General features: G+C 32.7%; 1 long non-coding RNA gene across 1 annotated transcript; it reads right to left on the bottom strand.

Moving 5' to 3' along the window:
* Positions 1-645: 645 nt before the first annotated feature.
* LOC126726308 (uncharacterized) lies at positions 646-3,254 on the bottom strand. Its single transcript, XR_007655789.1, has 3 exons — positions 3,137-3,254; positions 1,879-1,968; positions 646-770 (listed from the first exon to the last, which is right to left on the bottom strand). It is a non-coding gene; the product is annotated as an uncharacterized LOC126726308 (long non-coding RNA).
* Between the last annotated feature and the right edge of the window lie 20,833 nt (positions 3,255-24,087).

The raw sequence follows: 24,087 nt of genomic DNA, 5'->3' as shown, positions 1-24,087 counted from the left end.
TCTCCCTCAAAAAAATTTTACGTTCTCCCATATGTTCTTATGGGGTTTTTTTTTTTTTTTTTTTTTTGTGGATGTAATGATGTTGGTTGTTTTTCTGTGATATGTTTTTTTTTTTTGGATGTATTGATGTTAAATGTTTCTTGTGAGATGGGTTGTTTTTTTTTTTTTTTTGGGATCTACTGATGCTGGTTGTGTTTCCTAAGGATTGTGATTTTTTTTTTTTTTTTTTTTTTTTTTTTTTTTTTTTTTTTTTATGTTGGTTGTTTCCTGTAACATGTTTGGTGTTGTTTTCCTGTGTGAGATGCTTCAGTGCTTGACTACGCCTGAGTTGGTGAGTGACGTGAAAAAGAGTATTTTGGTCTCTTTATTATTTTTCTCTTTTCCAATAAAGTTGACCCCATCTGATAAAAAACACAAAAACTGTGTAAAAGACCGCAAAAAAGTTGGGTATTAACGGGTATAACACTACCCATAACTTATTGCCTGTGTTTTAAACTTTTTCGCTTCTTTTTCACGACCTTTTCCCATGTGACCCTGACAAAAGAAAGAAAAAAGAGAAACCTAAAGTCACAATTGTTGACTATGTAAATGCTGTGGAAGTGGATTTTTCTCTTTTCCAATAAAGTTGACCCCATCTGATAAAAAACACATAAAAACTGTGTAAAAGACTGCAAAAAAGTTGGGTATTAACGGGCATAACACTACCCATAACTTATTGCCTGTGCTTTAAACTTTTTCGCTTCTTTTTCACGACCTTTTCCCATGTGACCCTGACAAAAGAAAGAAAAAAGAGAAACCCAAAGTCACAATTGTTGACTGTGTAAATGCTGTGGAAGTGGGAATTGTTTTTACATAATACTTAAGTATCATACACTCGTGTAACACATTGCAATGTACTCGAGTTCTACACACTCAAGTTTTAAAAAGTGGTACATTACTAAATATTTCTCAAACAATGGTAAAACATTAATAATTTCGAAAAATAGTGGTATTTGGCTATTTTTACTGTCAAATAAGACTCTTCACACCACCATTCTTTATAGAAAATCATGTGGAAATAGAAAAAGGAAAATAATGGTCATAGATAATAGGTAGTTAAATAAGAATTGCATATTCGATTGCAAATAAGAATTTTGGTAAGAATCAACCAGATGAATATATGAAAAGGTTCAAAATCAACATTGGGCTTAATTTTGCACTCAATCCTAGAACTTCAACACCTACAAAAATCATACTCCAAAGGAACATGAACATTAAAAAATAATGGTACCACAAGTTTCCCAAGAAGAACCCCAAGAAGGATCCGAACTAGTAAAGCCTAATCACAACGAGAGAGGAACCATGAACCTTAAGAGCAAATTCTATCTCTCCAATGCATACTAGAAAGCTCTAGATGATCCTAAGGAACCTAGAGAGCTAGCTGACCAACTAGAAAGTGAGTCTACTACATTATTGCACGGAAGTGAAAACAAAGATTAGTTTTAAAAAACTAAACAATGTACCCAATTTTACCCAATGTACTCAATTTTTCTTCTTGTACCCAATTTTACTAATACTGACCCACACAATATTTCCGAGTAGTTTTTGCTAATTAAGCTATGTTTAGTGGAAAACAGTTTTTTCTAAATTTTTAGATCATCCATTTAGTTCATGCATGTTTTTCATATTATAATCTTTATATATATACTAGAGGACACTTGTCAAGTATGGTCAATAAAAATAAAAAACAATGTTCACTAGGAGCGACAGATGGCTATGCGAACTCCCATGAAAATAAAATTACTTGCAGTATCACACAACATATTAATAAACACAAGAAGAATATAGAGAAGACAAAAAACAAACAAAGGAAGACAAGTAGTTTCAAAGGAAAATTACCCATGCAAGATTCCATGACCATGGCAAAAAGCAAAACCCACCACACATTAAGAATGTTTTTCCACCAGTAGCAAATCCCATTGAACAAGGCTGTCAATCAGAAAGGGATGACAAATTGTCAGCTATGCATATCTAACAGCTAGATGTCATATCTAAATCAGTCCACTACAAACACAACCATTAGTTCTAATAAACAAATTGAATGCGATAAAAAAGCTCAGTACCACTAGTTGTGTAATAAACAAATTCAAGAAAGCACACTTGCAATCGAAACTGATCATCTATATAACTCTGTCCTCACTGCAATTCAAATTCAAGAATTTATAGTTTTCCCATTAAAACCGTTATCTATCAGCTTGTAGCTTTGGAATTCCAAAGAACACTCGATGATTTTGTGTTTGTTTAACCTTTTGTTACTTGAAATTCACAAGAGAAGAAAACAAGTTACTTTTAGCCTAAATAAGCTCAAAATTCCATATCAATTTGTCAGTGCAGGGCTCCTCTACTTTCAACATGCCTTGCAGAAACATAATGTAAGGATCAATCCTATTTAAAATCTAGTCTTAGCATTTCACCAAGCACTTATAAGGGAGAAGGTGCCAACTGAACTAGAGCTCATTGGCTTAACATCTAAGCCTTATACCACTCAATTTTTAACAGAATCAAAGTTTATTATTTTCTACAAAATAGAAACAAAGACAACATAACAGAAGTTCATATTGTAGCAATATTTTGACATAATATATATTTTTAGTGTTTTTTTTATAGGACGAAAAATAATGAATGAGAGTGTTACATTCTAAGACCCAAAAAGCACTGAAAGTAAAGCTCTAAGGTTTATAATAAAATATCAATTTTTGGTATCTAAGTCTCAAGATAGGAGCATAATTCATGTAAAAAGCCTATGATGATTTTTTTCCTAACGTAAGTAAAAGAATCTTTATTCAAAAGAAAAGGTAGTTCCAATATACAAAACACTCCTAAAGAATGACAACCTGAAATTCAAAAGGTCTAAAACAAGATGAGGAAGCTATACTGCATATAATAATAATTCAGTCATATACAGATCTCATAAAAGACTGTTTAATAACATGCTGAGGACATTCAACACCTTAAAAAATCCTACTAATTTTAAGCAGATTTTAAAGAAGTAAAATCCTTATGTTACCAAAAGGATCTTACTTCTTTACCATTTTTTGACAATTATTATTGTATTGTAATAGTATTAAATAGCAAAAGAACCACATATGCCACTTACTTGAGCATCAGCCCCCGACGAAACCAGGATATTAAGATTCATTGAGAAAGCTAAACCAGTTATTCGCTTCTGGTGTCCCTCCAGTTTTTATTTTACCTTAAAACAGCATATAATTCACACCACTTTATATTAAGAGAGCAAAAGAAATCACTTTTTTTTTGGGGGGGGTAGTGGTGGTGTGATTTGAACCAACAAAATTAGGAAAAGTAAACAATTTCATAATCCCAACATATAAAGAAATAAAGAAAAAACAGGATACAGTTTAAGCAAGATGCCACTTTCTTGGATGAGATCACAGCCATAGATTCGTAAGGTAGCTTCAGTATCTTCATCAATACTATCTTTCCTAGAAGGTGAGTTCTTTAGATGCTCATCGGTTAAGTAGAAATTGTCAATCGCTGTGTATATCATTCTAAACCAAATAACTCAACAAAACTGCCACAACATAAAAAATTCAAAATTTTTGTCTAACATACACAAACTATTGTGAAAATTTAGATTGAGAAAATTTGGAGATTACCTTAATTATTGTATGGGCATTGAACTCACCGGATGGGGGCAGGTCAAAATACTATTCATAATCTGGAGTCTGGTCTTAACATCCCATAATGGATTTGTTGTGATGGAAGTGAATAGCAATCACAAGAAACCAAGAAGAATCCTATACTAAAATAAACCGAAACCCCAGAATTGGAATTAGAATTAAACATTAAATTGATTAATAGAGGCTTTCTCTTAGTTTCTCGAACGCCTCCATAGCTGATACCTCTCTCTCTCTCTCTCTCTCTCTCTCTCTGTGTTTTTCAAAGCTAAAACAGAGGCTTTGTGCTCAACGGGATTTTTAATATAGCCTAATTTCTCAACGGTAACATTTTTTTAAAATTCAAAAAACTTTTGGATTGGATCACTCGTATTTTCATTATGTTAAGCTTATGGGTCTTTTCTCTAACTTTTTAAGTGGTTGATCCAAGTGATTGATATTTTTGGTTAGGGGTATAATTTTTTTTTTTTTTTTTTTTGTTGTTGATGTATTTAGCTAAAGAGAGAGTTAGTTTAGCCTATTGTGGGTGTAAATACATATATTTTTTCCTTGTAAATACAAGGAAATTTTTAATTAGTAACTAGTTTATAGGCCCACTAGTATCTGGTGAAGATAATATAAAAAACAAAAATGCATATTTTTGTGCAAAGACTATAGTTTTGTTTAGCAGAATCATCACGATTACAGAGACAAATTAGGAATTTGACTAGATCCTTAGAAATATTATTTACTGAGTTTGGTTTATTCTTGAGAATTTTGTTTGCAGAAACTTAATTTGATACAATCTCATTTTAATATTTGAATATAGCTTGGGGATAATAATCTATTAACATGCAATTGTTTCAATTTTTAAAAATAAAAATCTATGTTGTCAATTATTAATCTAACAGTTGCTCAAAATATCATAGAAGAATTTCGTTCATGAAAATCAAAGTCCAAATTCTGAATTAAGAAATACCTGTGCAAGGACCCATGATCGTGGCAAAAAGCAAAACCCTTTTGCCCCATCAAACAAACAAAGTGATCTTTTGAGTTTTGACAAAGGAATACATAAGAATAGAGTCACAGACACAGAGAATAATATGAAAAAAAAATACTCTATAGTGTTTTTTTTTTTTTCAATTGATAAAAGGGAAAAAAAAGCAGTGATGACCAGTCCCTTTTCTTTTTTCTTTTTTTTTTTTTGGTTTTTCCCAATTCCAAAAGAGAATAAATTAATAGAGAAAGTAATTGAGTTTGATCAAAGCATAGAAACAAAGTTTAGAGAGAGAGAGAGAGAGAGAGAGAGAAACCTGTGCTGCGAATGGGTTGAGATTTTGTCTGTTTTTTATGAGAAGCAAACGGAGACAGCACTCTCTGCACTCCTCACCCTTTTGCTCCATCACTCTTCTTTTGCCCCATCACTCTTTGTATCAAAATAACTCTCCATTGCTGATACCTCTCTCTCTCTCATATTTCAAAATCTAAAACAAAGTCCGGCTTATGTGAGGGATTCTTATTAGAACCATATGAATGTTGCTCAACTCAACGGTAACATGTTTTGAAATTCAAAAGAATCTTGTAGTTGGACTTGGATCACTGCTTAACCATATGGGCCTATGCTCATTTACTTGGGCCATTATCATTAAAATTTCAAAATTGATATAAAATATAGTATTTTCTAGCCCACTAAAAATAAAATAAATTTATTAGTATATATATACTAAAAAAATCACTAGTGTTTGAAGTGAAATAAAAGTTGATTTTTGTTTCCCATAAAAAAAATAAAAAAGTTTATTTTTATTATAGGTTTTCACTTCCAAATTGTTGATGATATTTAGTGATCACCATTTGTCTATTATGACAAAAAAAGAGTGAGTGTAGGAAGAGTAGGATATTGTGGACATAAATACTTTTTTTTTTTTTTTGTTGTTGATATATTTAGCTAAAGAGTTTTTTTTTTGAGAAACCTAAAGAAAGAGTTAGCTTAGACTATTGTGGGCATAAATAATGTGATTTTATTTACTTTGATACATATGTTATTTGAGTAGCTTTTACATTATGCATGGAGTTTAGAGTTTAGATTCTCTACCCATTTTTTTTTGATTTTGAGCTAAATTATTATATTTTAAATACTAATTTAATTTATATATCCTTATATTGGCATTTGTGAACAACGACAAATGGAATTGTTACTTAATGATATTATATGCTTCAATGATATTTTGGAGTTTAATTCTTGTTGAGGCAATTCCAAAGCTTTTTTTACATAGTGAATGAAATGATGAAATTTATTAAGTATGAATAGATTTGAATTGTTTTGTTTTGTGTATAAATACTTGAACAGGTTTTATTCGTTTATGACATAAACAAGTTTATAAAATATGTGGAAATTATTTCATTCACCATGTATGAACATGATTTTTTTATGTATGATGTATGGTTGTTGTATGGATAAGTGGACCTTTTCTTTTATGAATACTTGATAGATGGACAATTGGACATTTAACAAGTTGCTAGCTAAATAATTAGAGTCTAAGCTTGTCCATGTAATTGGACAGCTTGCTAAATAAATAGAAGTTTTTAGTTGCTTGAAGTTTTGATCAAGTTGAGGAATGGATATTGGGCTTGAAAGCCCAAGTTTTTTTAAAAAAAATTTAATTTTTTTTTTAAATTTTCAAATCAATTAAACCAACCTCATAAAACCGCACCACTATAGGTCAAAAAATTGACCCTTGGTGGTGTGTATCGATTCTGATTATGGGGAAACGGATACTTATCGATTTGGTTATAAATTTGGAAAAAAACCAATTTAACCAAACCACGCACACCCCTTATCATAGACTTTAGTATTGTAATAAATGGATACCCTTAACATCATGTTTCATTAATTTATTACATAAAATTTGATATTGAAATAGTAAGAATTCCTTAACTTTTTAATTTTTTTCTCCAATTTATTACATAAAAAACATACAAAACTTATATTGTTCCACTGCACCCTACTATGAATCTATACGTCAAAACACACCTGCACCCCTATAGCCTACTATTCTAATATTTAATTGGCATCTGCACTAAGCCTAAATAAATCCTATACCCTACTATTCTTTTATTGTCAAATGATACAAATGAGATTGAGGCAGGGATGCTAACCGCAAAGGTAGGGGTGGGCATGGCACCTATTGCAGGGTTGCTTATAGTGCTAAATGAAAGCATGGTTGTAACACTAAAGGCAGGGGTGCTGCTTGCACCAGATGCAGACTGACTTGTTTCACCAAAAGGTGTGGAGGAACGAAATATACAACTTCCAATTCCAGATGTGCTTCTAAAGGATCTTGTTCGAGTAGTAAGAGTGGATCCAAAGCCTCCAAGAGAAGTCTTCTAACCAAAGACAGATGAGAGGTATCAGTTCAAAAATACTAAAATAAATCCTATATCCTCCATCAACATTGATGCAAATGATCCATATTGACCAATGAGTAGATGACAAGAATGATGAGAATTTCAACACAATGTCTAGAAAGATAGAAACAAGAAAATTCTTCTAATGCCTAACTTTTGTGTAATACACACTTGAGGGGAATATCATACTCGGGATTTTGAGCCTTTTTATATATTTTCTTTCACAACTTGAATCTAGCCTACATTACAACCCAAGCATAAAGATCTCCTTGAAGTTCTGTTAGTCATAGGCACACCCTTAACTCTAGCAATATTTTCTCTTAGATTAAGTAGGAAAATGCTTGAGGTTATCAAGCCCCACTAGCAAGTAATCTCTATGACATAGTTCTTAAATTCTCAAATGACATGAAAGAATTCTCTAACTGAGGGCAGTCTCTTTTGTTTGTTTCCAACAAATGTGATTCCCCAATTTGGGGCACTCCTCTTTGTTTCTTTCCCAAAAAAATGTCCTTCCCAAACTTGTAGCACTCTAAAAAAAAAAAAAAAAAAAATACATGGCTCTCAACCATTTCCACATTTCATTTCTTTGGTTGACTTTGAAGACCTAATCCAACAATGTTCAAAAGAAGATGCAAATTTGATTACATGTATTTAATGGCTTTGATCCTTTTTAGTCAAAAAGATTGACTTGACTCTTAAATAGTATGATAAGCTAAAATAGTTGTTGAAAGGATTATCTCGTGATCATTTGGAAAAAAAAAAAAAGAATTTTCTCAAAAGACACCACTATGCACCAAATGGTTTTTCAAAACCAAAAAAAAAAAAAAAAAAATCATGGACATGTCCATTTTGAAAATACTATGCAAGGTTTGGCTAGAAGCCATGATCATATTTTAAGTGGACTAGATGTCTTCCTTACAGACTTGAACTATGTCTAACCTGGTCTTCTTGAAGAGAGGTGCGTAGGAAACCTGTTAAAAAGATCGGCAAACAATAAGCATCAAATCAAAAAAATGACCAAAGTTGTTTGCAAATAGCTTCAAACTATGGGCATGGCTCATTTGCTTTTTTATTTGCATTAAGCATGCCAAAATCATGAGTATTGGCCCATTAGTTTTTATATGCAAGCATGTTTATACTAGGGGCATTGGTCCAAATTAACCGGTTTCTAACAAGCTTGAGAAGGGAAATTTTTCATCTTTGTAGTAATTAAGCAAGGATTTCTCATTCATTTCAACATTCAATAGAAACTTCAAGTCCAGATTACTAAATCAACTAAGAAGTCTCACATCTCACATGTGTTGACTAAGAAGTCTCCTACATCACACAAGGCTTGGATACTGAGTCTTTTGCATTCATTGAAGTTGCCTGTAAGTCCCTCACATCTACGTCACCTTGATTGACTAAGAAGTCTCACATTGATCGACTAGATGCCTTTCTCATTTTCAATTCTTGGACTCTAACAGAGTATTGTCCAGCATCTCAGACTTTGTTAGAGTCTTTAGAAAATCCAACAAAATTTTTAGAAAATTCATAACTTTTCTCAAGAAAAACTGAAAAGGTTTTGGAAATTCTCACAAATTTTTAACAAAAACCATCATGGTTTTCATAATTCATGTAACAAATTTTCAAAAAAAAAAAAAAAAAACTAGGTTTTTTTTTTTTTAAACAAAATTTTCAAAACCCCAAACAAGATTTTTCAACAATTTTTCACCAAAAAAAATCTCAACAATGTTTTCACAAAATTCCAGAATATTCAGCATGATTTTTGAATCAAAATTTTTTAGAAAATCATAAAATGCATTAATATTTTCATACAAATTTAAAATATATTCTACAAGACTTCTACATTTTCACAAAACTTTGGAAGTTCAACAATTTTTCAATAAAACTCAACAAGGTTTTCACAATTCATGCAACAAATCCAAATATAATTTGACAAGGTTTTTCAAAAAATTCTCAAAAAGCCAGGCAAGTTTCCTAATAAAATTCTCAAAACCCAACAAAGTTTGTAAACAAAATTTTCAAAACAAAAAAAAAACAAGGTTTTTCAACAATTTTTCAAAAATGGTTTCATGACTTTCTAGAAAAATCAAATAAGTTTTTCAGAAAAAATCAGCATCTTTTTCAAAAATCAAGGAAAATCCTACAAAATTTTTAAACATCTCTCAAACAAATTAAGCTCCACAATGTTTTCAAAACAATCACAAGGTTTTTACAGCTTTCACAAAAACCCAACATGGTTTTCATCCATTTTCCAAAACACACGACAAGGTCATTCCAAGAATTCCCAAAATGTTTTCACAAATTCTAGATTTTGACAAGATTATCAAAACTTTCCTAAAATACCACAAGGTTTTTTTTTTTTTTTTTAAATGAAAATACAACAAGATTTTCAACAAATTTCAAGTTCAAAAATTTTCATAAAAAAAAAAAAAAAAAAAGACAAGACAAGTTTTTAGAAAATTTGCCAAGATCTTCGCAAGAAAACCCAACAAAGTTTTCAAATATATAAAAAAATAAAAAAAGTTTTCCTCAAAAAACCCAACAAGGTTTTTAATAATTTTCAGGTTCAAAATTTATATATATATATATATATATAATTTAAAAAAAATACCAACACATTTTGGTTCAAAATTTTTATAAACCAACAAGTTCTTACAAAATTTACCAAGTCTTTCACAAAAGTTTTTCAAGAAATTTTTTAGATTCAAAATTTTTCTGAAATCCATAAATTGCAATGAAAATCTCATACTTTCACAAATTTTCATCACACAGTGGAATTTGGTGTCTTTCTTTTATATTGACATTCGCTTTTCAAACTGTATCAATGAGGGGCATTCTGTAGACACCCCATTTCACAACTTACATTTAACCGATATTCAAGGCAAAATAGTAATTTTGTGCCAAGGGCGTGAACATAATTTCAACAGTTAGACCTTCAGATTTGTGATACAAAACAAATCTTGATACTCTAACGATCACAATGGTATGTCATGGGCCTTGATCGAACCACCTAATCAAAAGTTATCATACAAATAATTTTCAATAATCATGGCTCACCTATACAATGGGCCCCGATCACATCTTAATTTAAATACTTCATTTTGATTGGTTCCAACAAAAATTAATTTAAAATTAATTAAATATAAATTTTGATTAGATAATTTTTTTTAAGAAATAATAAAAATGGTTTTCCTTTAGGGCATCTTATTTGCTCTTTGAAAAACAAGTTGGATAGAGAAAAAGATACGATCCATGAAAAAAATTCAAAAATAACAAAAAATGCTCAAAAAATGTTTTTTGCAACAACTTGAATCACATTTTTGGCTTGGATAAAATTGAAATTTGGTTTTCTTTATTTCTGGAAAAGTTGTAGAGAATTAAATTTCCTTTCAAAAGATACTAATTCCGAATCAATTGGAATTTTGAGTAAAAAGTTGTAGCCAAAACACCAAACAGGTGCAAAAGGTAACACAAGTTGAGCATCATCTTCAACTTCTTTTCAAATTTCAAATGGGGATCAACATCAAGTCCGTTCCAGCTTATCTAATAGGCTTATCTCCACCCTTAACTTCAAAAGAAAGCTAAGGCACCATTTGGTCACCATGTTTAAACACTAGTATTCAGTGTTTAAACACTGGACACTAGTGTCCAAAAAAAAAAAAAAAAAAAAAAGGTGTTTGGTATACCAGTTCTGTCCCTGTTGTTTGGAAAACATTGTTCAAAAACCAATGTTATAAAACCCATTTTTGAAATCAGCTCCGGATAGTTTTTAAACAATAAACACTAGTGCTTAGTGGCAATTCCGTAATTATCTCAAACAACAAACACTAGTGCTCCAGTCAGCTTTTTCATACTTTCGTCAGTTTTTTTTAAAATGTTTTGGCTCTCTCCTGATTTATGGGCCCACCATGTTCTCTCTCCTAATTTAAATTATATTTATTTTGTACTTTGGTCAGCTTTTTTTATCACTCAAAACACACATACTAAACACATATTTTATATTTTTTGAACACTGAAAAATGTTGTTTAAACCATGACCAAATGGGACCTAAGCCATCCATTCCCCTATAAATAGAGAAGACAATCATGTTTGCCTTGCGTCCATCTTCTTATACTTTAGCCTAATATATAGTTCTTTAGTATAGATTGTCTTGCTGCGCACTCGGTTCTATCTAAACAATGAGTGAAATAGTATAGCTACCATTCTGTTTCTCTATTTGTTATATAATTTTCCCATCTTCGACTAGGCTATGCCATTCTTTTTCATGGCCTATCATTTTAGTGTGAACTGAATCTTTGCTTAATAGATGGGTGGCCTAGGTAGCCTTTAATTTAGATTTGCGTGAAGCCGGTTTTTTGGGCTTTTTGCGCCCGGTTGGTGAGTAGATTTATTGGGCTTTTTCGGCCCACATCATGTATTCTAGAAAGGAAATTGAATCAATGGGCTTTTGGGCTAAGTATGTTATGATGGATTTTTAACAACATGATTTTTAGTTGGGGGAAGAAAAGACTACATGATTTTTTGAGGGAATCAAAGCCCAACTCTCTATGTAAGGTGATTTTATTGGGCCCATGCTTTTTCATGTGCTTTTGATCCTTATTTTTATTTCTTGGTAGGCAAGTATTCCCTAAACAGATTTCCGCATGATGTTATAAAAATAAGTGCCTGAACAATGAGAGATTTATTCATTGCCCAATCCCTTAAATGTTTCATGTTAAGAAGACCTTTTTTATTTATTTACTTTTTCTTTTTAAATTTTGGGAGAAGGCCCACAGGTTATGAGCGAGCAACCATTCCATTTTTCTGGTGAATGAGTTTTTAGAGGGTTTATACTTTATACCTATATGATTATGGGCCGCAATCTTTTGATCAAGGTAAAAGCTTATATTTACAAATTACAACTGCAAAAGGTTTGACTTATATACAATGTACCACTTCTTTGATAATTACAACGGGCCTAAAAACCTTGTCAGCCAAACTCGAACAATAACACGAGATGCATGCATCAGTTGATGAACCTTCCTCACGAATTGTTTGTTAAACGATTCAAGAAGACGACTATACCTCATGAAGAGATTACAAAAAACACTGGTCAACTTGATGAGCAAGCAGTGAACGTGGAAAAGATCGCCTATATGGATAAGTGACCAAGTATGCTTATCATTTCTACCAAGAAACATAAGACTTAATTGAATTGCAGCTAGTATCCCAAAGCCATTATTAATTTTACTTGATACTTGACACTCAATCCATTGCATCCTTGGAATGTTGCACCAGGAAATGAAGAGAGAATAAATAAATCAACCAAAGAGGACTTTTCTTTGGCTAGCCATCACACAGAAAATATTGGCAAGGGTATGCCACCTACACAAACTCAAATAGTAAGTAGAAAATATTGGAAATTGTATGCCATCTGTGTGCCCAGATATTGATCAAAGAACCATTACCTACCCTTCATTGGCTGCCTTGAATGATAAGTTGTCACCCATAAGTAATGCTTCTCCAAGCATAAGAAGAGTGACTAGGAACAGCAACTTCAAGAAAGGATGTGTTGGGAAAATACTTCACTTTATAAACTTTATAGAACAAAGAATCCTAATTATGGAGAAGCCTCCAGCACTATTTAGCCAATAGAGCTATATTAACGCATTTGAGGTCCTGAAACCCCAATCCTCCATCCTTTTTTGCTAAACACATATGCTTCCAACTCAGCCAATTTATTTTCTTCCCTTCATTTTTTTGACCTCACCAGAATTGCCCCTATCATGGAGTTGATGTCATCACATAGGCCCATTAATTGGAAAAAGAAAACAATTCATAACATATACTAGAATAGCTTGAACCACAGATTTAATGAGAATCTCCTTGCCGGCCTGTGATAATAGCTTCCCCTTCCAACCACAAAGCTTAGATTGAATTTTTTCTTGATATCTACAAATGCTTGCTTCTTTCCTTTGCCAATTATGGGTGGTAGCTAGCCAAAGATACTTTTCTAGGGACTCATTAGAGTTAGCATTTAGGAAGTGCTTGATCTCCTCCCTTAATGATTGGGAGGTGTTGGTGCTAAAAAAAGTGGAGCTTTTATCACAATTTATCTTTTGTCCTGATGCAAGTTCATAATCATGAAGAATTTCCTTGATAATACGACATTCAGATAAAGAAGCATTGCAGAAGAGTAAGCCGTCGTCTGCAAATAACAGATGGGTAATCTAAGGCTCATTCCATGAAATGCTAACTCCATGTAAATCCCTATGGTGAGCAGCATTCCTAAATAGTGCCAAGAATCCTTCAATGCATAGTAGGAATAAATAGGGTGACAAAGGATCCCCTTGACAAATGCCTCTAGAGGGTTTGATAAAGCCTAAAGGAACTCCATTTACCAATACTGAGTAAGATACGGATGAGACCCCTGCTATGATCAGATCAACCCATTTTGGATGAAACCCTATCTTTAACATCAAAGCCTTTAGATAATTCCATTCAACCCTATTATAGGCATTACTTATATCAAGCTTGAGAGCCATATGTGCAGTGTTTCCTTGGCGTTTGGACTTCATATAGTGCAAAGTTTCAAAGGAGGTGAGGATGTTTTCTGTGATCACTCTATCCACTACAAATGCACTTTAACACTTAGAAATAATATTGCCCAGGATCTGCTTAAGTCTATTGGCTAAGACTTTGGAAACAATCTTGAAGATGACATTGCAAAGGTTGACAGGTCGAAAATGAGACATGATTTCTAGATTCTTTCTTTTTGGGACCATAGTGATATGAGAGTAATTAATGCTTTGCAAGATATTACCAGTGCTTATACAATCAAGAACTGCATTAGAATTAAGCTTTAAGAAATAAAATTTCAATCTACAATTTTAAATTTTCATATTCTAAATTTATGTTAACATTTAATATTTATATTTAAAAATAACATAGATGTTTCAACAACAAAAAATCCCTTAGAGAATGAATGAAGCAACCCAAACCTTGCTTCCTTTTAAACGAATATTGAGCTTTTTGTTTGTGAAATTTGACAACTTATTTTATAAAATAACGAGTATTGCATTCTACAAATAGCAAAATGAAAATCACAAGCAGTAGCATAAATAAAAACCACAGTGTAAAAACCCTATTTGGCTATTTCATTCCTCAATTATGATATATACCATTTTACATGTGCCTCATCTCAATAATGAACTTATTGAACTATGTGCATAAACTCTCAAATCTATCTATTGTTTATTGTGTTAACTTTGCTTTTAATTTTACTTTTATTCATATTCATATTTTTTATTTTATCATTCAATCTTTCTTCATCCCTACTTTTATCAAACTCTCAATTTTTTCTTGTCTTCTAAAAAAAAAAAAGTTGTTGTCAACAGGAACCTTGCAACAGTCGTTAACACAGCCCCAAAAAAAAAGAGCTTATAATTGTTAAAAAAATATTTCCCTATATGGGTCTCACTTAAAAAAGAAAAAGAAAAAAAGTCATCAAAAAAATTGCAAAAAAAAAATATATATTAAAAAAACTGCAAAAAGCTGCCAATAAAACTGTTGTTACTGCTAAAAGCTGCAAAAAAAATTTGTTATTAATTGGCACCTTCCAGTGTCCGTTAACACAACTCATAATTATTTCCCAAAAAATCAGAAGATAAAATAAAGAAAAAGATTTGCATTGTACTGTGAGGCATGCACTGTTGCTGTTACATTTGCAGTGTACTGTTGCCCTGCTGCTTCAAACAAAAAAAACATCTCTCTCTTTAAATGGTACCGTTGGTGTGGGAGAGAGTATAGAATTCTACAGACCATTCTACACCATTGGCTTGATAATGGGTTGGGTTCTGTTTAGGCTAGTTATGTAGGTTAGGTTTTGTTTGAAATAATTGCTCCTTGACTTCTTTTTTAGGTCCACGAACTAATTTGAATCACATGCTATTTTTGTGAAAATGATTAAAGCCTAAATATTGGTTCTAAATAACTTATAAATCTAAGTCCAAATAACTATTTAGAGATACTTCTAGTAAAAAATATATATATATTATTTTCTTTTAACTACTCGCACTGGTTAATTTCATTATTGCATTATTTCTATTATTTACAATTTAGTTTTAGGCTACAATGCTAAAAAATTTACTACTCGCTTGATTTGATGAAATAAATTTGATCAATTTAGTGTTTATTGAATAATTAATTAAACATTACATAACCTTTAATTAGTAGAGATTGGTGGATAATCATGACGTATGTGAGTACCTCACACCTTCTCACAACAAAATCTGACCCTCAAACTTGTCCTAGACCATTTTGATCCATTGGGTTATTTTCTAAATAAAAATGGTTTTTATTTCTTACTTTGTTTTTCCCTTTTAAAAAATTAAAAATAAGTTATGACTCCTCACATTTTTGAAAAAAATTCATGATTTTCAAGACAAACTTTCAAAACAATCTTCTTTCCCCTTTTGAAAGGCATCATGTGACAATGTCCACACACGTTAACTAATTGTGGTTCATCTTTATTTTTTTTTTTTTCACTTGAGGATGTATATGTGGTCTCAGTAGAAATTGTAGGGAATTTAATCAAAATCCCAACCTGTGAGAAACAAAACAAATAGAGAAAACACACGCCAAAGAAAAACAATCACACGCACAAGACAATATTTACGTGGTTCGGCAATTTGCCTATGTCCACGGAGTTGCAGGGATTTCACTATTATCAAGGAAAATACAATAGTGCACAAGAACACTCTCAAGAAACCCAAATCCCAATTACACCCTAGCACTCTCTCACAGAAAAAATAAGAATAGAAGCTGGCTGCCTCTCTTTTCTCTATTTTCTCTCATGCGACTGCTCACTAGGTTAATTGGAATTTTTATTAAATCAATTCTCTTCTTTTTAGCCGCATATAATAAAGCACACACACACACACACATATATATATATATATATATATATATATTACTTTATAAAGTCGGCTGAGTGGGATTCCTAATACAACTTGTATTAGGTCAATTTTATGGCCGGACTGGGCTTGGTTAGGCCTTATGGGCTTGTGGCAAAATTCAAGCCACACTAACAGAAATAACAGTAAAGATCTTGTTTATGTTTGTGATATAATATGGTATTGTGTCAATGGCATATGGTAATAATATGGTAATGTGATTTAATTGGTGGTATTGGGTATGAGTAAATGATAATTTGGTCCTTTGAAAAGAAGTAGCATATTGTATGCTAGGAGTTTTTAGCTTCTCCATAAAGTAATTTTTATATCATTTTTTTTATTGATTTTTATATACCTTTTTTGTGGGTTCCATAGGTTGAAACTCTACCTCAAAAAAAAAAAAATAAATAAATAAATAAATACAAAACAAACTTTTGACCTCACACATGTTTCAAGTTATCTTGCTTCAGCCTATTATGTGATGACTAAAGAGATCATTCATGTGTAATTTTAGTCACATAAATGTTTTAATGATTCATGTAACTTACTTAAAATAAAACACATGAATAGTCTCATAAATCTCCACATAGGAAACTTTGTACATTTAATAGAATACCATTGATTAGTTCTCAGCCTCTAATTAGGCTCATAATTTGTATCCAATGACTCATTAATGCAAGCTTCAATCCTTAAAAATATGCCGAGATCATGAGAGATCAAACAACAAATTAAGAGTAATGCTACAGCCATAAATTTAATGTGAATTGAGATATCAGTTCTTGTAATTTAAGAGTAATGCTACAGTCACAAATTATTTTACAACATTTTTACACACTATTGATGTAGTCAACTTCTTATTGGTTTTCATTTAAACCCACAATTAATATCACTTTATCATTTAACAGAAAACACTCACCACATTAGCAATTTGTAAAATTTTTTATAAAATAATTTTTATCTCTAGCATTACTCATAATTTAGTACATGGAGCCTAAATAGGCTTTTAAAAATCATTATAAAAGTCAAAATTCATCAATGTGATAAACATTATAAACATGACCATTCCACATAAACACATTAAGTATTATTGTGTGCATTGAGTTGCCTTGTGTGACAAATACACCAAGCAAACCAGTATTGGTAATTTTTCTTCTTTATTAGTTTCTTTTTCTTATTGGTTCTTAAGCTTGTAGCAGTTGTTTTTGGTAATTGTTGATGTGGGGGATGACTGCAAGCTTGGCCTGAAGACAAAGGCCCAAGAAACCAACCTAAGAGATGGGCCTGACCTAGAGTATAGCGGTAAGTAAAATAGCCTACTAAGTAGAAAGAAGCCATCCAGGCCTACCATCGTGGAAATCTGTAATGACTTTCTTTCTTGAAGTCAATTATTGAGGTGACATGCAAAACCCTCTTCCCGAAGTAATGAAGGTGCCACAAGTAAGCAGTTTCCTTCTAAACCAAGGTGTCCTCTTTATTCAAACTTACCCCAGGAGACATAGCAAAGAGGACACGGGAACCAATGCAGCAATCACTTCTGCATTAATGAGGCCCTTCACCTAATGTTAGCTACATTCAATGCTGAATGACTGACCTAAACAGTAGGAGCATCCCCAAAAGTCCTCCTCCTTCATGATTAAAAAATGGCAGAGTAGAGGATGGATGAGATAAGTATCCCCCAAATCCAGCTGGGGCCAAGCCAGCTGGGAAAAAAGAGGAAGAGGAGAAGATAGCTATAAAAGAAGGAGGGGGGCAAGAGAGAGGGAGGTTGAGAAAATTAGAGAGAAGGAGTGTAGACAATAACAAAAGAAAGAAAATGAATAGAGAGAGATAGTTCTGAGGGTTTTCAGTTATAGAATCTACCCCATGTATTCAAGGAATTTCATTCCCATGCACTTATATATGTTTCATTCGGTCACTTTTCATCTATAATTTGTTGCTTAGACTTCCCATTGTGGATCATTTCCCTCCCTCTATAAATTAGTTTTGTAGAACTTATTACAACGTCAACAAAAAGTTGTTAATTGTTTTTGACTCCCACAGTTGATATCGTATTTTGTCTAGCTCTAAATTTTGAATTTTTTTTTTATTTTGGATTTAAATTAAAGGATTTTATTGTTTTAATAGTCAAACCTTGTTTTATTGTTGTTGATTTTTATCAATTTTTACGAGGCTAATTAAATTTAATTGAATTTTGATTAAAATCTAACCATGTAATTGGATAAATTTTGGTACTATATTTAAAATCATGAACTTCTGAGTAATTTGATTGCACATAGCATGAAGATTAGGTTTGAATTAAGTGCGATATTACTTAATTAAGGAAATTATTCATTATGCTTTTTATCAATAATTCTTAAAATTTTAAAGAATTATTGAGCTGAAAAAATTCAGCTTAGTCAATCAAGCCATGATTGCTAAACAATTCTGGAGAATACAACATAATCCCATTTCTCTTCTAGCTAGAAGAGAATTGGGTTGAAAAAATTCAGTTTAGTCAATCAAGCCATGATTGCTAAACAATTCTGGAGAATACAACATAATCCCAATTCTCTTCTAGCTAGAAATTTTCAAAGGAAATATTGTACTTCCATTTCTCTAAGAGACTACAAACCTAAACCTAACCATTCTTGGATTTGGAAGAATATTGTGGTCCCCCAAAACTCTTCTTTACACCATGGCAGATGGTTAATTGGAAGTGGGCATCATATACCCCTTATTCATCCGGATTGGTACCAAGCTTCAGTTCATATTCTAAGGGAAAATAATCTACACAATGGAACTGTAGCTGATCTGATTGACCAAGAGACCAAATCTTGGAAGGTGGAGGTAGTTAGGAAGCTGTACCACCCACAAGTAGCTAAGGAAATTCTGCTTCTGCCTATTTCTAGAATTCCAAACATGGAGGACAAAATCTTGTGAAAGCATTCAAATTCAGGGGATTATAAGGTTAAAAAAGCATATCAATTGCTTCTTAAAGATCAGTACCCTTCTGCCACACAGAATCACAGATGCTTTGGTATTGCAAATGAGGCTTGGGAAAAAATTTGGAAAGTTAAGCTTCCTCTTAAAATCTTGAATTTCATTTGGAAACTTCTCCATGGAAGCTTACCAGTTTTTGAAGTTCTGAGTAGCAGGGGCATTTCTGTATCCACCAAATGTATTCTTTGCAATGAAGAGGAGGAAACACTTAATCATCTCTTTTTGAAATGCTACTTTGCCAGAGCTGTGTGGCATGGCTCAAATCTAGAAATAAGAACTTCAGATTGCTTTAACCTTTCTGTTTCTCAATGGGTGGAGACTTGTGTTATGCAGAATGATCCTAGCAATCCTATCAGAATGGGTCTACTGCAATCTATCTTTACTACCCTTTGGTCTATATGGAACCATAGAAATTTGGTTCTTCATCAAGGGAAAAATCCTAATCCTCTGGAAGTACTTCTAACCTCCCAATCTCTTTTATGCAGGTACCAGCAAACTTTTCACAACAGCAAAAATCAGAGGTCCAGTAGCAACCAACAATCGAAGAAGCAATTCACTAACCAAGACTGGCAGCTTGTCATCAAAGTAGCAGCTTCCATCAACAGGAAAACCAAAAGGAGTGGCTATGCTTATGAGGCAACAAAGGTGGATGGAAGCAACTTGTTTACAGGCGGTACTCGCTATGGAAGGAAGCCCTTTTGTCTTGCAATACAGGATGCTTTTGGAGAATAAATGATTAAAGCTATGGGTTATAATAGAATACTAGTCTTGACTAACTGTAAAGGCCTCTCACAAGTTTGCAAGCTCTACAAACAACCAAGTTGGCACCAACGGACCTTAATTGCAGACTTGAATCATTTTCGGAATCAAGGACTTCACTTAGACTTACTTTTTGTTCCTAGATATGTTGTAGGCCATGTTTCTGATTTAGCTTTTATCACCACTTGTTTCCGTGTTTATAGGTGTAAGCTAAATCCTAACTTTGTCCAGGTCTGATGTCAGTTTTGTACTGTTTATGGTTCTGTTTAATGAAGATGTTTTATTTGGTATCAAAAAAAAAAAAAAAAAAAAAAACTTAAAATTTTAGTATGATTTCCAATGGAAAATTGATACTAAGTAATTCCATTTGATGTCTCTTTTATTGAGCATACCATTAATTATGACGTTATATAAATTGATTTAGGAGTTTAATTGATTTTTATAAATTATGTATCTTATTTTTATTTGGGTCTTATTACTTCGCCATATTTGCTCCTTTAATTTTAGCAGATTATACGTGTGATTTATTTGGAAATCAAATTAATTTTTTTTTAAATTAATGAGCATATCAAATTTTATTGTGATTTATTTAAGTGCACTAGGCAGATCAAGTTTTAATCCACAGTAGAGGTAATTATAACAATGGTCCTATTGTTAAAACCACCCCTTCAAACCCTAAAGACCCTGTATAAAAGGTTCATTTCTCCTACCCAGAGCAAACCACTCCAACGGCTGAAATCCACCAATATCACACGGCTCACACCAAAATCTGGACCTTAGCCCTTCACCTTTTGGTTTTCAACTTCCAGCATCCCTATTTTCTACTTCCAAAAACCCCAAAAAAAAGTCTCATTTTCTACACGTACTCTAGACTAACACAGTCTTTTCCCAAACAATCAGCTATCTCCTCAAAGCACCAAAACAACCACATTAACACCTTCAAGCTCTCAAAGAAACAAACCCAACAACCCCAAAAGTAAACCCAGAGAAACCAAAGAAAAACAAAGCCAGAAGACCAAGAAAAATCCCTCATTTTTCATATATGCCAGAAACATTCAACAACCAACAACAACAGCAACTACAAACACAACACAGCAACAACCTTCCACCACAACCAGACGAACCCTCCGAAACTCCAAAAACAAAACCCAAAACCACAACAACAAACACTAAAAGCACTCTCCTTTCTTTCACAAACCCAAAGCTACAGAAAAATCCTACCTTCTTCATATATACGAGACCCTAAACAGCCGTTCTCAACAGTAGCCAATAACAACAACAACCAACAGTCACAAGAAACTTCAAGGAGCAAAAATAACCAACAAGCAAAGACAATCACAAGCAGTATCAAAGGCAGCAATTTTAACCAAAAAAAGAGAAAAGAGGATAGAGCATTGCAGAGACCACCTAATAATTTTTTCTCAAAGTCTAACCAAAAGTTTGTTCCTTTTTCAGCTATCAACAAAGCACAGAAATAGAGCATCTTAGACAGCTAAAGAAACAAAGGGTAATGAACAAGAAAACAAGGGAGGTTACACTCAACCTTTTCCCTAGCATTTAACTTTCAATCTGTGCAATGCTTCCTAACCTCTACATGTTCAGATACCTAGATTTGTACACACATACATATCATATTTATTGTTTATTCACTCAAGCGTGCATTTTTTTAACACAAAAGCTCACTGTCATTCACATACATGAACACAAGACACACACGGCTACACCATAGAACCCACAAGCATACAAACACGGCCAAAGCAAACCCGAAACCCGAAACCCCAAAATCCCAAACCAAACACACACAGAAAATACCCATTTTGAATAAACCCCGAGGTCCCAAATTCATTGCACATACACAGATTCACACCCACAGAGAAACCCACTTTGAAATGGAGAGGGAGAGAGCCACCACGTTGGTAGTTCATGTGGCTTGCGATGGTGGCATGGAGGTCCAGCCAAGAAGCTTCGGCCATGGCCATGGAGGCTCTGCTGTGAAGAGAGGAAGAGAGTTGGAGATGACTAATGAGATTGTGAGAAAGAGATTAGGATTTTAATCTGATGGGGTTTTAAAATAGAAATAGAAATAAAGAGATTAGGGAGATAAGGCTAGGTGAGGTGGCTGAATTTCATTGGCCATTGGAGATTATCTTGGTTGTGGTTGATGGGAGGATTTTAATTAAGGTAAGGATCGGATCAATTTGTGAATCAAAGCCAATCTGTGTGTGTACAAAATAGGCTCAGTCTCTTAGGCCCAACTGAAACCCAACACACACTCAAAGCCTTATCCCCTTTAGCTACAGCAGCCCAAACTCCACCAAAACTACACATAAAGCCCAACTGAAATTAGGAGCCCCATTTAAATAAAAGCCTTTAGCCCACTTGCAATTAAACTCACTCTCAATCCTAAGCCCAATCTAAAATTACACTTCCACCCCATATTTTCACAAAAATCATGTTTTGGCCTTTAAGCTTTCACCAATTATATTTTGAGCCCAACACTTTCCAAGACTACATTTTAACCCTCCAGCTTTTTCAAAATTATGTTTTCAACCCCAAACCTTTTCAATTTATATTTTTAACCTCCAACTTTTACAAAGTTATGTGTTTGACCCCTTTTCTCTTCCAAAATTACATTTTGAGCCCTAAAATTTCCAAAAAAATGCACAAAGGCCCCTGAGGTCACAAAAATGCATTTTCAATCCTTATTTTGCCAAAATATAATTCCTTAAAAAATAAGAAAATTGTTAAATGGTTTTGTTTTCACACCTTGTAGGAATTTAACCTTTGTGTTCTTGTTATTTCCTTGTGTCCTTTTGCATGAAGTAAAATACTTAGGGAAAAAGAATTGCAATTTGGTATACTATATGCTATGCTATGGAGTGAAGTAAGTTTTACTTAATTCCCTATGCAATTTACTTTTGTAGTAAATGTCATGTGATCACATGTTCAGCTATGCCCTTTTGGTCTTGCCTTTTAAAAATAAATTGTTTACATGCCATCCTATAATAGATTATACATGCTATTCATTATTCACATGTCCTCCTATGATAAATTATCATTTTTCACATGCCATCCTAATATAGATTATACATGTCATTCTAGAATAGATTAGCAATGCTATAGACCATGTATTTGTATAATTCCATTGGTTATTACACTACTATTTTGTTTACATAATTTTTCTAGAATTTACTACACCTTTAGAATAAAGGCTAGTGTGTCTTTTTCCCATTAAATCCATTTTGATAGTTTTAATGGGCTGTACACCTATATTGTTGTTTAGAACTTTAAACACCGTCTTATAGTTCAAAGTTCAAATAATGAAAGATTTTTATAGTAAGTAGATTTTTCCTAGCATCACTCTCACAAATGGTACTAGGTACTCTACACATGCATTTTATCCAGATGTTTTATAGGAGTTTGTTGGTCCTAAGTTGCCTAGAATGGAATCAAACTTTTTTTTTTCTTTTAAGCAAGAACATATCCAAAGTGATAAAAAAAAGTTGGAGATTTTTCTAGTATAGGATTGTTATAACTAATAACGTGATCGGTAAAGTTTTAAAAGACAAGAATAAGAAGTATATTAAAATGGATTTAAAGTTAGGTTTTTGGATAGGAATTTTCTGGGCATTCAAATCTAGGACCTATTGATAGGGTTTGTATTGCTTTTAGGTGTTAGAACAATATCAATCACATACTCTTTGGTACCTTAATGTGATTGAAACTCAGAATTTGGTATTTAATGGTAACAATGCGAATGACTCAAAAGTTTATGCTAAGGCTACATTTAGACCTAAGGCTACGAGCCCAATAAAATGTGACTTCTTTGTGAGATGAGAATATCATATTTGTTGTGGCAGAAACTTTTGAGGGATCACCCATTGAAGAATGGGGTGCAATCAAATGGAGACTTTCCTCCCAAAATCAAACTTCCCTCCTCATTAGGTTGCACCTCAACTAAAGATCCCTAAAAAGTTTAGCCACAACAAACACAATATTATCATTTCAATTAGGATTCAGATTGTTATTAGTGATTCCTTAGTCTTCTTAGCCACAAGTCTAAATGTAGTCTTCACATAAATGTATGGGTTTGCATTGGTACTTCTAAGGATCAAAACGTGGTCAATCACATTAACTCAAGGGTAATATAGAGTAGGTGAATGGTATTATTCTTAACCTGTAAAAGCAATGCAATGCCAATTAATAGCTTCTGAATTCAAATGCCAAGCACCGCACTGCATTTGCATGTGTTCCCATTCAATAAGCTGATTTTAACTCTATTTTAATATCCTTATTATTCCTATTCAGATCAATAATTAAAACTTTATCAATAGTTATTGCAGGTTCT

The sequence above is a fragment of the Quercus robur genome, chromosome 5 (genome assembly GCF_932294415.1).
Source record: "Quercus robur chromosome 5, dhQueRobu3.1, whole genome shotgun sequence".
NCBI classification, from domain to species: domain Eukaryota; kingdom Viridiplantae; phylum Streptophyta; class Magnoliopsida; order Fagales; family Fagaceae; genus Quercus; species Quercus robur.
The sequence above is the reverse complement of the archived record's forward strand: the minus strand, read 5'-3'. Positions and strand labels throughout refer to the sequence as shown.